Source organism: Acomys russatus, chromosome 24, assembly GCF_903995435.1.
Source record: "Acomys russatus chromosome 24, mAcoRus1.1, whole genome shotgun sequence".
Lineage (NCBI taxonomy): Eukaryota > Metazoa > Chordata > Mammalia > Rodentia > Muridae > Acomys > Acomys russatus.
In genome coordinates, this window is record NC_067160.1 from 57,484,758 (window position 1) to 57,495,252 (window position 10,495).

The 10,495-nt window shown below is 46.1% G+C and overlaps 1 pseudogene; it reads right to left on the reverse strand.

The window, feature by feature from the left end:
• Nucleotides 1-2,215: 2,215 nt before the first annotated feature.
• Nucleotides 2,216-2,796, reverse strand: LOC127206886 (NHP2-like protein 1; annotated as a pseudogene).
• Nucleotides 2,797-10,495: the final 7,699 nt, after the last annotated feature.

Consider the following 10,495-nt stretch of genomic DNA (forward strand, 5'->3'; position numbering starts at 1 on the left):
CCTAAGGATGTCCATGGGAGGCCGCTCCCTCAACCACAGTGGGCCGTGTCCCTACAGGGAAACAGGAAGCTGCTGCTGTTCCCAGTGAAGCTGCACCTTGCAGGTGGCAGCAGTTACGCTGCAGTCCCAGTTTCACTGAATTGACCCAGGGTATAGAGGAATTACTTTTGGTTTGGCTGGGTCTTTATCTATGGTCAAAATATGCCTGGCAGAGTCCTCAGCTTTTTCTGTCTCTCCCACCAAAGAAGGTCAAGTGATAGCAGATCCCCAAAGGCAATTAAGAATAGCTGTGACTGCCGGGTGTGGTGGCACACGCCTTTAACCCCAGCACTCGGGAGGCAGAGGCAGGCTCTTAAAATTGTCTTGATCAGGGGAAAAGCAAGTTATAGAAACAGACTCAGGGGCTTCTCTCTTTCCTTTTCTTTTCTCTATCCTTTCTTTCTTAGGTAAGGGGAAAGGAGTTGAAAAGAAAAAGGAGAAATATAGGAATATAAAGCAGAAATAATAGAAAGGGTAAGTAATTGAATTTACTCCTCAACTATAGAGCTATTGTTATTCTCATTTCTTTTCAGGGCAGGAGCTGGAGCGATGGCTCAGTGGTTAAGAGCACTGTCTGCTCTTCTAGAGGACCTGGGTTCAATTCCCAGCACCCATATGGCAGCTTACACCTGTTTGTAACTCCAAGATCTCACACCGTCACACAGACATACATGCAGGCAAAACACCAATACATACATACATACATACATACATACATACATACATACACAGACAGACAGACAGACAGACAGACAGGGTTTCTCTGTAGCCTTGGTTGTCCTGGACTTGCTTTGTAGACCAGATTGGCCTTGAACTCACAGAGATCCACCTGCCTCTGCCTCCCAAGTGCTGGGATTACAGGTGTGCCCACCATGGCTGGCTGTTCTCAAATATTTTAAGTGATCTGGATTATTGTACATTGATACAATTTTAAAGTTATTTTTATACACATGATGCATGTATATTTCAATTCTTGTAAAAAAAAAAAAGTATTGGACATTTGCAACTCATTTAAAAATACAAAGTTTACTTCCAGTTCTGGCAATGAAACATATCAGTTCCTGACAGTACTCCCAGACTACCTCAAAGATGACAGGCATCAAAGAACCTCCATTAGGAGATGGCCTCAAATGTGGCAAGCTAGCCACTGGGCAAAGACGCTCTCTTCCCTCTGCAGACAAAATGCTGTCCCAAATGGGCAAACCTGGAGGTGGGGAAGTTAACTGTCAAGCTCTGCCAAGACAGGGTAAGCAAGTTCTTCACAAGTATATGTCTGTCAGAAATGCTGGGCCGGAAGGCTGAAGATTGATGCTCCAACGTTATAGAGAAATCCTGGGTAGCTGTCCAGGCAGCCAGGTTGTCTCTGCCATTTCTATAGTTTTGGAAGCTGCTTTCCTGCACTTCCTGTTAACTCAGGTAATATGTATCCCTAATGTATCAGGTCTCTGATAGAATTATTTAGTCTCACATTTAGGCTTAAGCTGTTAAGATTTAGAAAATGTTTTAAGAGGATATTTTTTTTTAAAAATATTTATTTATTATTATGCATACAGTGTTGAAAAGGGCATCAGATCACATTATAAATGGTTGTGAACCACCATGTGGTTGCTGGGAATTGAACTCATGACCTCTGGAAGAGCAATCAGTGCTCTTAACCGCTGAGGCGTCTCTCCAGCCCTTTTTTTTTTTTTTTTTTTTTTTTTTTTTTTTTTTTTTTTAATTATTTAATTGGAACTGGAGTTACAGACAGGTGTGAGCTGCCATATGGGTGCTGGGAATTGAACCCGGGTCCTTTGGAAGAGCAGACAATCCTCTTAACCACTGAGTTAAAAGGATATTTTAGGTCTAAATAAAAATGTTAGGTTATTAGATACAATCTATGATAAAAATAATTTGGGTACAAGACTTTAAACTCACCAAGATAGAATAGGTAGTAGAGTATTTTCTCCTAAGTTGCGAAATTTAAAGAGTACACATTGTAGATGTAGTAATTACATGATAGTTTTCATAACTGTTTCCTATCTCTTCTTACTGTATGGGGTTTATTGTAAGAGAAAGAGCCTTATTGTGTAGTACAATATTTATAATAGAAACTGGCTGAAAACACTACATGCTAACAGACAATACAATATACAAACAGGGTCGGAGTCGACAGGAAAGGGCAGAGGCCACAGGCCTACACCAAGAGCCTTTCAAAAATAGACTGCTGGCCTGGTGGTGGTGGCACACGCCTTTAAGTCCCGCACTCAGGAGGCGGAGGCAGAGGCAGGCGGATCGCTGTGAGTTCAAGGCCAGCCTGGTCTACATAGTGAGTTCCAGGACAGCTAGAGCTGTTACACGCAGAGACCCTGTCTTGAAAAACCAAAAAAGGAAAAAAGAAAAAAAAAAAAAAAGAAAGAAAGAAAGAAAGACCGCTGACCGGACTGGACCTGCTGCTTTAGCTGTGACCGGTCTTTGATGGTAACAGAACAGGCAATGACAGGCCCGACCTAAAGCCTGCTTGGCACACACACATACATAGGGACATTCTTGTCCTCACACAGCAGTGGGAGGTGCAGGGTGATCTTCAAGGGCTCAGCGTCTGCTGCCATCACAGTGAACTCTGAGATGCCCCTGTCGAGTGTTTTGGTGGCTTCACTGGCTCCTTTCCGAAGCTGCTTACAGTTGCACGATGGCTGAACAGTGTCCAGTACCTTCTAAGTGAGGTGGGCATCTGCGAGGGGGGCAGGCCTTTGGGTTCACACCAGCCTCCCTCATGGTCACAGCGTGCCGGCCTCACTGCCATCTGGGCGCACAGTCCACCCCAGACAGACTGAAACACCACGCAGAAAAAGAAAGAGAAAGAGCCTTTTTATTTAGACAAAAGGGGACCTGGTGGGGGTTGGTCTGGTGCTGTATATTCTAATGCTAATTACTAGTCCCCAAGATCTGATCACACCTCAGCAGAGCCTATTCTCACACACACCAAGAGACGCTGTGTAGACGAAATCCACTGGGTGCCATTTGTTGAATGACTAATTACATCTAATATCGATTCACACAGTTATTAAGGTGGCAGGTACGCCTTAACCCGCTATCATATAAATAAATAGGCACAGAAGCCAGGTAGATTCTTGATAAGCCTTAAACGCACTGAGGCTGGGCAGGTGTTAGCCCCTAAGCTAGCTTGTATGCTTCCCAGCCAAGCCCACATAGAAACTTGCACATGTTTTCCTTTTGGACTGCATGCCAGTCCTCAGAGCAAGCACCTCCTGGGCGCGTCCTTCTAGATCACGTTAATGCACATGACCTGCTCCTTTCTTTCATCTTCCTCTCCCCACCACCCTCGAGCATGCGAACCATTGGCTCCTCCTCCCCCACTCAGTCCCATCCAGGCTGTAGGCTACTTTATTTAGCCAACCAGGGATAGTTTGTGAGGCAAGGTTTACATGGAGTCATTTTGTATTCATGACCATAGGGATCTTGGGGGGCAAGCAGTTAACATTTGGCCCCAACACAGGACTCACTGGGCTGCTATCCTCCTCTGTCTTGTGGAAGCCCACTCTAATTTCTCTGAGGATTTCCTGCTTTGATTTTGATTCGCTAAATAAACTTATTCTTAAATTTGTCTGTGTCAGGGCTGGAGAAATGGCTCAGTGGTTAAGAGCACTAACTGCTCTTCCAAAGGACCTGGGTTCAATTCCTAGCACCCACATAGCAGCTCACAACTGTCTGTAACTCCAAGATCTGACAGCCTCACACAGACATACATGCAAGCAAAATATTGATGCACAAAAATTAAAATAAATATAAATAAATTGTCTGTGTCTTTCACCCAATTTTCTTTTATTTTCTTTTTTTTTTTGAGACAGGGTCTCACTCTGTAGCTCTGGCTAGCCTGGAACTCACTACGTAGACCAGGCTGGCCTAGAACTCAAAGAGATCTACCTGCCTCTGCCTCTCAAGTGCTGGGACTAATGCTGCAGGATGTTTGATCACACTGTGAACCCCGAGACTGTGTTATTTACCAGAAAAAAAACCCTGCTTTTAGTTATGGTGTGGCTCAGCTTTAGCACACATCTTTAATCCAAGAGCTTTCTGCTTGAATATTGTAAGAAGGATTAAAGTCAAGGCAGAGCAAGAAACTAGTTGACAGGAAGTGAACATAGGATTATTAAAACATATCATTAAAAAAAAAATAAGAGAGGAAGTCAGGAGGATGGACAGAGAAGCATAGCAAACAGAAAGGAGGAATATTCCGTTTGAAGGAGGATTTTTGAAGAGATGAGGGAGAGGGGACTCTTTCTGGGATGTCTGCTGAGGACAAAGATCAGCTGGGTGCCTTCTCTGCCTCTCTGAGCTAGCAGGCTTTTACCCCAGCATCTGGCTCCTGAATCTTTATTGATAAAATTGAACAATTCAGATTTTGGTAAAAAACAAAGACAAAAACAAAAACAAAAAAACACCACTGCCACTGACTGGCAGTGTGGCACATGCCTTTAATCCCTGCACTGGGAGGCAGAAGCAGGTGGATCTCTGTGACTTTGAGGCCAGCCTGGTCTACAAAGCAAGTTCCAAGACAGCCAAGGCTACACAGAGAAACCCTGCCTCAAAAAAACAAAAACAAACAAAACAAAAAGCAAGAAAACCCACCACCACCACACCCAGCTTTTTTCCTTCAAGGAGACAAAAACCCAAGAGACCCATGCAACAAGACCCTGTCTCAACAAAAAGATCCTTTACGTATATTACATATGTACGTCTTTAAAAATACTTGCCTCAGGGACTGAAAAGATTTCTCTGTGGTAAAGAGCGCTGAAGGCTCTTCCAGGATCCAGTCCCAGTACCACCAGGCCGCTAACAATTATTTGAAACTCCAGTCCCAGGGGAAACAGTGTCCTCTTCTGGACTGTATGGGCACTGCACACAAACACTAGGCCTACAGGCCTGCAAAACACCGGTAAGGGTGTGGCGGCGCATACCTTTGATCCCAGCACTCAGGAGGCAGAGGCAGGAGAATCTCTGTGAGTTCCAGGCCAGCCTGGTCTACAAAGCGAGTCCAGGACGGCTTTGCCACGGCTACACAGAGAAACCCTGTCTTGAAAAACCAAAAAGAAAAAGAAAGAAAGAAAAAAACCATAAATAAATATCTCCCAAAAAAAATTTTTTTCCTTCACCCATCTTCTTGTGGCAGTTTCAGGTTTTGGTCAGAGACCATTGTCCTGCTAGCAGCCTTGAAATTATAGTTGGATTGAGTCTACGGTGTTTCCCTAGGGGTCAGGAACTCCGTAACACAAAGCCTTACATGAAAAGCCAGACACGGCAGCACATTTCTGCAGGTACATATCGGAGTAGCAGAAACAGCAAGCTCCAGGGCCAGCAAGAGACCTTGTTTCAAAAAAATAAGGTAGGGAAATAATTGAAGGAGACCCTCATCGGCCTCTGCCCTCCACACTGCATACATTAGTAACCATATCCTCGAAAGGACAGTGGGAGGGAGGGAGGGAGGGAGGGAGGGAGGGAGGGAGGGAGGGAGGGAGGCAGGCATCTGGGTAGAAGTTTTTACTACTCTTCACATTTGTGAATGTTTCTTTTTTTAATATGTATTTATTTATTATGTATACAGTGCTCTGCCTGCATGTACACCTGCAGGCCAGAAGAGGGCATCACACAAGATTGTAGATGGTTGTGAGCCACCATATGGTTGCTGGGAATTGAACTCAGGACCTCTGGAGGAGCAGTTAGCGCTCTTAACCTCTGAGCCACCTCTCCAGCCCCTGTGAATGTTTCTTACCCATCCAGAGTAATTACATGTTTTGTAATACCGAGATCACCCAGTATAATACCGAGATCACCCAGATTGTGAGACACCCACCCCCCCAAAAAAAATGACCACCAGGACTCAATACCCGATACAACATACAAATACAGGCTCAGAGCTTCGGACCACAAACCTTCCTGACGCAGCAGGATAGGAGAGTGATACCGGAGCTTCAAGGGTAATGGGTTTATAAGGGGAAAACTGTAATTGGGAAGTAAGGAAAAAAACATAAGCAGGGTTTGTGGGTCTCAGGGAGGTTGGGTGGAGGCCGAGTCTGGAGGGGAAGTTTTTTGTTTTTTTAAAAGATTTATTTGTCATATATACACAGTGTTTTGCCTGTATGCACACCAGAAGAGGGCACCAGATCACAACCAGATGGTTGTGAGCCACCATGTGGTTGCTGGGAACTGAACTCAGGACCTTTGGAAGACAGGCAGCGCTCTTAACCTCTGAGCCATCTCTCCAGTTCCTTTTTTTTTTTTTTTTTAAATCTCAGAGGAACATTGGGAGATAATTGCTTCTGGAAACTGCTGGTAGGCCCAGTTTATGGTAGTGCGTGGTCTTTCCCGAAACGCAGGAAGTGAAGTCACCTGGGGGACAAGTTCTCATACAGAACATCATAAATTGTAGAATATACATTACATCTAGAATATAGCATTAATTTTGCCCTTACAGTATAAGTTCCTACCTTCGTTCTTTAGTCATAGGGTTTTCCCCAGGACGAGATCTCTGCTGCTGAATTAAATATGAGTAACTGTTAAAGACCATGGCTCATGTAGTAGGTTTAGATAAACCACAACGGCCAGGTGGTGGCGCACGCCTTTAATCCCAGCACTTGGGAGGTGGATCGCTGTGAGTCTGAGGCCAGCCTGGTCTATAGAGGGAGTTTCAGGGCAGCCAGGGCTACACAGAGAAACCCTGTCCAAAATACAAAAAGAGAGAAAGAGAAAAAGGTAAGACAGCGTATGGAGGAAAGAATTCACTTGGCTTACATTCCGAAGGGCAGTCTGCATGGTGGAGGAGACCGGGCAGCAGGCGGCCAGAGCAGGAAACTTGCAGAGCACATCTCCATCCACACGCCGGAAGCAGAGAACACAGCGGAAGTGGGTGAGGCTATAACCTCCCAAGCTCCACCCCCAACAAGACTCCACTTCTTAAAGATTCCGCAGTGTCACCCAAACAGCGCCACCAACTGGAGAACAATTGTTAAAACACTTGAGCCGTTTCTCACTCAAACCATCAAGCCCTGTATGTAGGCTTTCTGGAGCGGATGGTTTGGTCTCCGTTAACTGGACTTCATAAAGGCTTTGCAGCATGCTTTCCAAATGTAGAGGTTTTAAAAAATGATTTATTTATAGTCTGTTTCATGTGCATTGGTGTTTTGCTTGAATGTACGTCTGTGTGAGGATGTTAGATCCCCTGAGACTGGAGTTACAGTTGTGAGATGCCGTGTAGCTGCTGGGAATTGAATCTGGCTCCTCTTAAGCGCCGAGCCATCTCTCCAGCCCCAAAATGTGTTGTTTTTAATCACACACAAATTTCTTGGTGTGTAGTAAGGTCTGAGTGACTATTAGAGGGGCCTCTGTGTTTTGCATTTCTAGGGGTTTTTCCCGATGTTGAGTAAGGATCAAGCTTAGACTAAAGGCTTGGCTGTATTCTTTGTATTTGAAGGGTTGCTGTCTAGTACGGAATGTGGAAGATGCCGACCCAGGGATAACTCTAACTGGAAGAATGCTGGTGTGACCTTCTGAGAAGGGGGCGGGGCGTGTATAGGATGAGGGTCTTTTCGGCGATGCTTGTTTTTGTCTGAGATGGGGCTTCACTGTGTATCCCCTGCTGGCCTTGAACTCACTGTGTAGTTTACACTAGCCTCAAGCTCACAATAATTCTCTTGGGTCAACCACCACGTCTGAACTTGAACTTGAGACCCCTCTGCCTTAGCCTCCAGATTGTTGGGACTGTAGGGCGTGCAGATTTTAAGTGACTGCCTTTTATAGGTATTTCTCGAGTTCTCACTTCTTGAGTTGGGCTTGGCAGCTTGTATCTTTTCGGGAATGTTTCTGGTTCACCTAAGCTTCTTCATGTATGTGTTGTCCTGGTCTCTTATAATCTCTTACTCTCCCCATTTCTCCCTGCCCCCACCCTCCCCAACAGGGTCTCCTTCTGTTCGTTGAACTTGAACTCCTCCTGTGCCAGCCTCCTGAGCACTGAAAGCCTAAGTGTGCGCTGCAATTAACCCTTTCTCAAGACTATTAATGTGCAAGCATTTAAGGCTGTCCTTCTCAGGTAGGTAGAGTGTATATAGTCAGTTTCCACCTCTACAAAAGTCCTCACTGCATCTTATATTTCATACTATGTGTACAGGTGTGAGCACATGAGTGAAGGTACTCACAGAGGCCAGAGACACCAAATACCTTGGGTCTGGAGTTACGGGTGGCTGAAGGTGCCTGATGTGGGAGCCAACCCTTCCCCACAAGAATAGAACTCATTTTCAGTCAATGAGCCATATCTCCCGCCCATCCTAACATTCTGGTTTTTCGAGACAGGGTTTCTCTGTGTAGCCCTGGCTGTCCTGGACTCACTTTGTAGACCAGGCTGGCCTCGAACTCACAGCGATCCGCCTGCCTCTGCTTCCCGAGTGCTGGGATTAAAGGCGTGCGCCACCACGCCCAGCTCTATTTTGTGATTTCTTTTTTTGTTTGTTTGTTTTTTGTTTTTGTTTTTTTGTTTGTTTGTTTCTCAAGACAGGGTCTCTCTGTGTAGCCTTGGCTGTCCTGGACTCACTTTGTAGACCAGGTTGGCCTCGAACTCACAGTGATACGCCTGCCTCTGCCTCCCAAGTGCTGGGATTAAAGGCGTGCGTCACCACTCCCAGCTATTTTGTGATTTCTTGATCTCTAATTTATTGTTCATTTAAACTTTTCAAATAATTACTTATTTTTTAAATTTTTAGTTCCAGTGTGGCTAAAAATGTGTGATTAGTTGGAGGTGGTGGCACACGCCTTTAATCCCAGCACTCAGGAGGCAGAGGCAGGCTGATTGCTATGAGTTCGAGACCAGCCTGGTCTACAAAGTGAGTCCGGGACAGGCAAGGCTACACAGAGAAACCCTGTCTCAAAAAAACAAAATTAATAAAAAATTCAAGTTTATTTAGACTTCTTTTAGGCCTTAAAAATATGGCCTATGATGATCTGTGCACTTCAAGATATAGCTTCCTGTTTGAGTACCGTTAGGTCAAATCCCCACACTGGACTGCTCCGTCTCTCCCCCACTCTCCCTCTCCCTTGTCCTTAGCCTTCCTTTTCTCTCTCCCTTCTTGGCCACCGTGCTCTGACACACTGCTGTGCATGTGTGCATTTTAATGTCTCACCAGAGCTTTAATCCCAAGCCCTCTCCTCTACTTCCCAAGTGTCATAGTTACAGGCACAGAGCACCACCAAATTGGGCTTGATTTATTTATTTACGGTTTTTCGAGATAGGGTCTCTCTGTGTTGCCTTGGCTGTCCTGGACTCCCTTTGTAGACCAGGCTGGCCTCAAACTCACAGCGATCCACCTGCCTCTGCCTCCCGAGTGCTGGGATTAAAGGCATGTGCCACCATGCCCAGCCTTTCTTTCTTTCTTTGTGTGTGTGTGTGTGTGTGTCAGGGTACTAATGAGAAGGCTGAGGCTACCTCCCCATTGCTGTCTGTGGCTGACTTGATTTTCCCTCAATTGATGCTAGGTTCTGAACCTTAACAAGGATTTGTCCCATGGTGGCTTATCATTTATTCTTGCCTGGCTTGAACTGGAAGATTTTCAGCTACAGGTTTGTTTGATTAGTCTAACACACTCCTCCTTCCTACTTTCTCTTTCAAGAACTACTCTTTAATTTCGAGCTCTAACCAGCCCCTTGGTATGATCATGATCATAGCCATCTCAGTGGTGGTGCACACCTTTAATCCCTGCACTTAGGAGGCAGAAGCAGAAACAAGAGGATCTCTGTGAGTTCGAGGCCAGCCTGGTCTAAAGAGCAAGTCTAGGATAGCGAGGGATATCACACAGAGAAACCCTGCCTCGGAAAAACCAAACCAACCAACCAAACAAAACAAAACAAAAAACAGCGAGGCAGGATCAGGTGGGTCTTCTGTAGGACATTCAGACAAACCAAAAGCTCGCAACGCAGGGGACCCTCCACACACAGACATGACACCGCTAATCTGTTCCGAAGCAGCTGTTTGGGCTACCGAACCGTAGACAGTTTTTGCCGTTTTAAGTGTTTTCCTCGAGGGAACCACGCGCACGGGGAAAGTGCGGTCGTTTTTTTAACGCATCGCCAAAGTTCGTGGGGGCTCGGAGTGTGATGGTCGGAGGAAGGGTCGCTTTACGACCGCAGCAACAGGAGATGAGCCATAGCCTCAGGTCGCAGAGCCAGGACAGGACTGAGCCTCAGCGGGGCCGACCCTTCCCTCGGCCGGGAGTTCCGCGATTCACCTCCAAGCGCGTCAGGGCGACGCCCGTCCTAGATCCGGGAGACCGAGCGCAGGGCCCCTGCAAGGGAGACTGTTCGAGACTCAAGGAAGACAAAACTGAGACGAGGACCACACCTCCAAGTCCCACCCCACCCGCCCACATCAAGGAGTCCGCACGACGCAGGCGCTGGCGCGGGAGCACGCGGT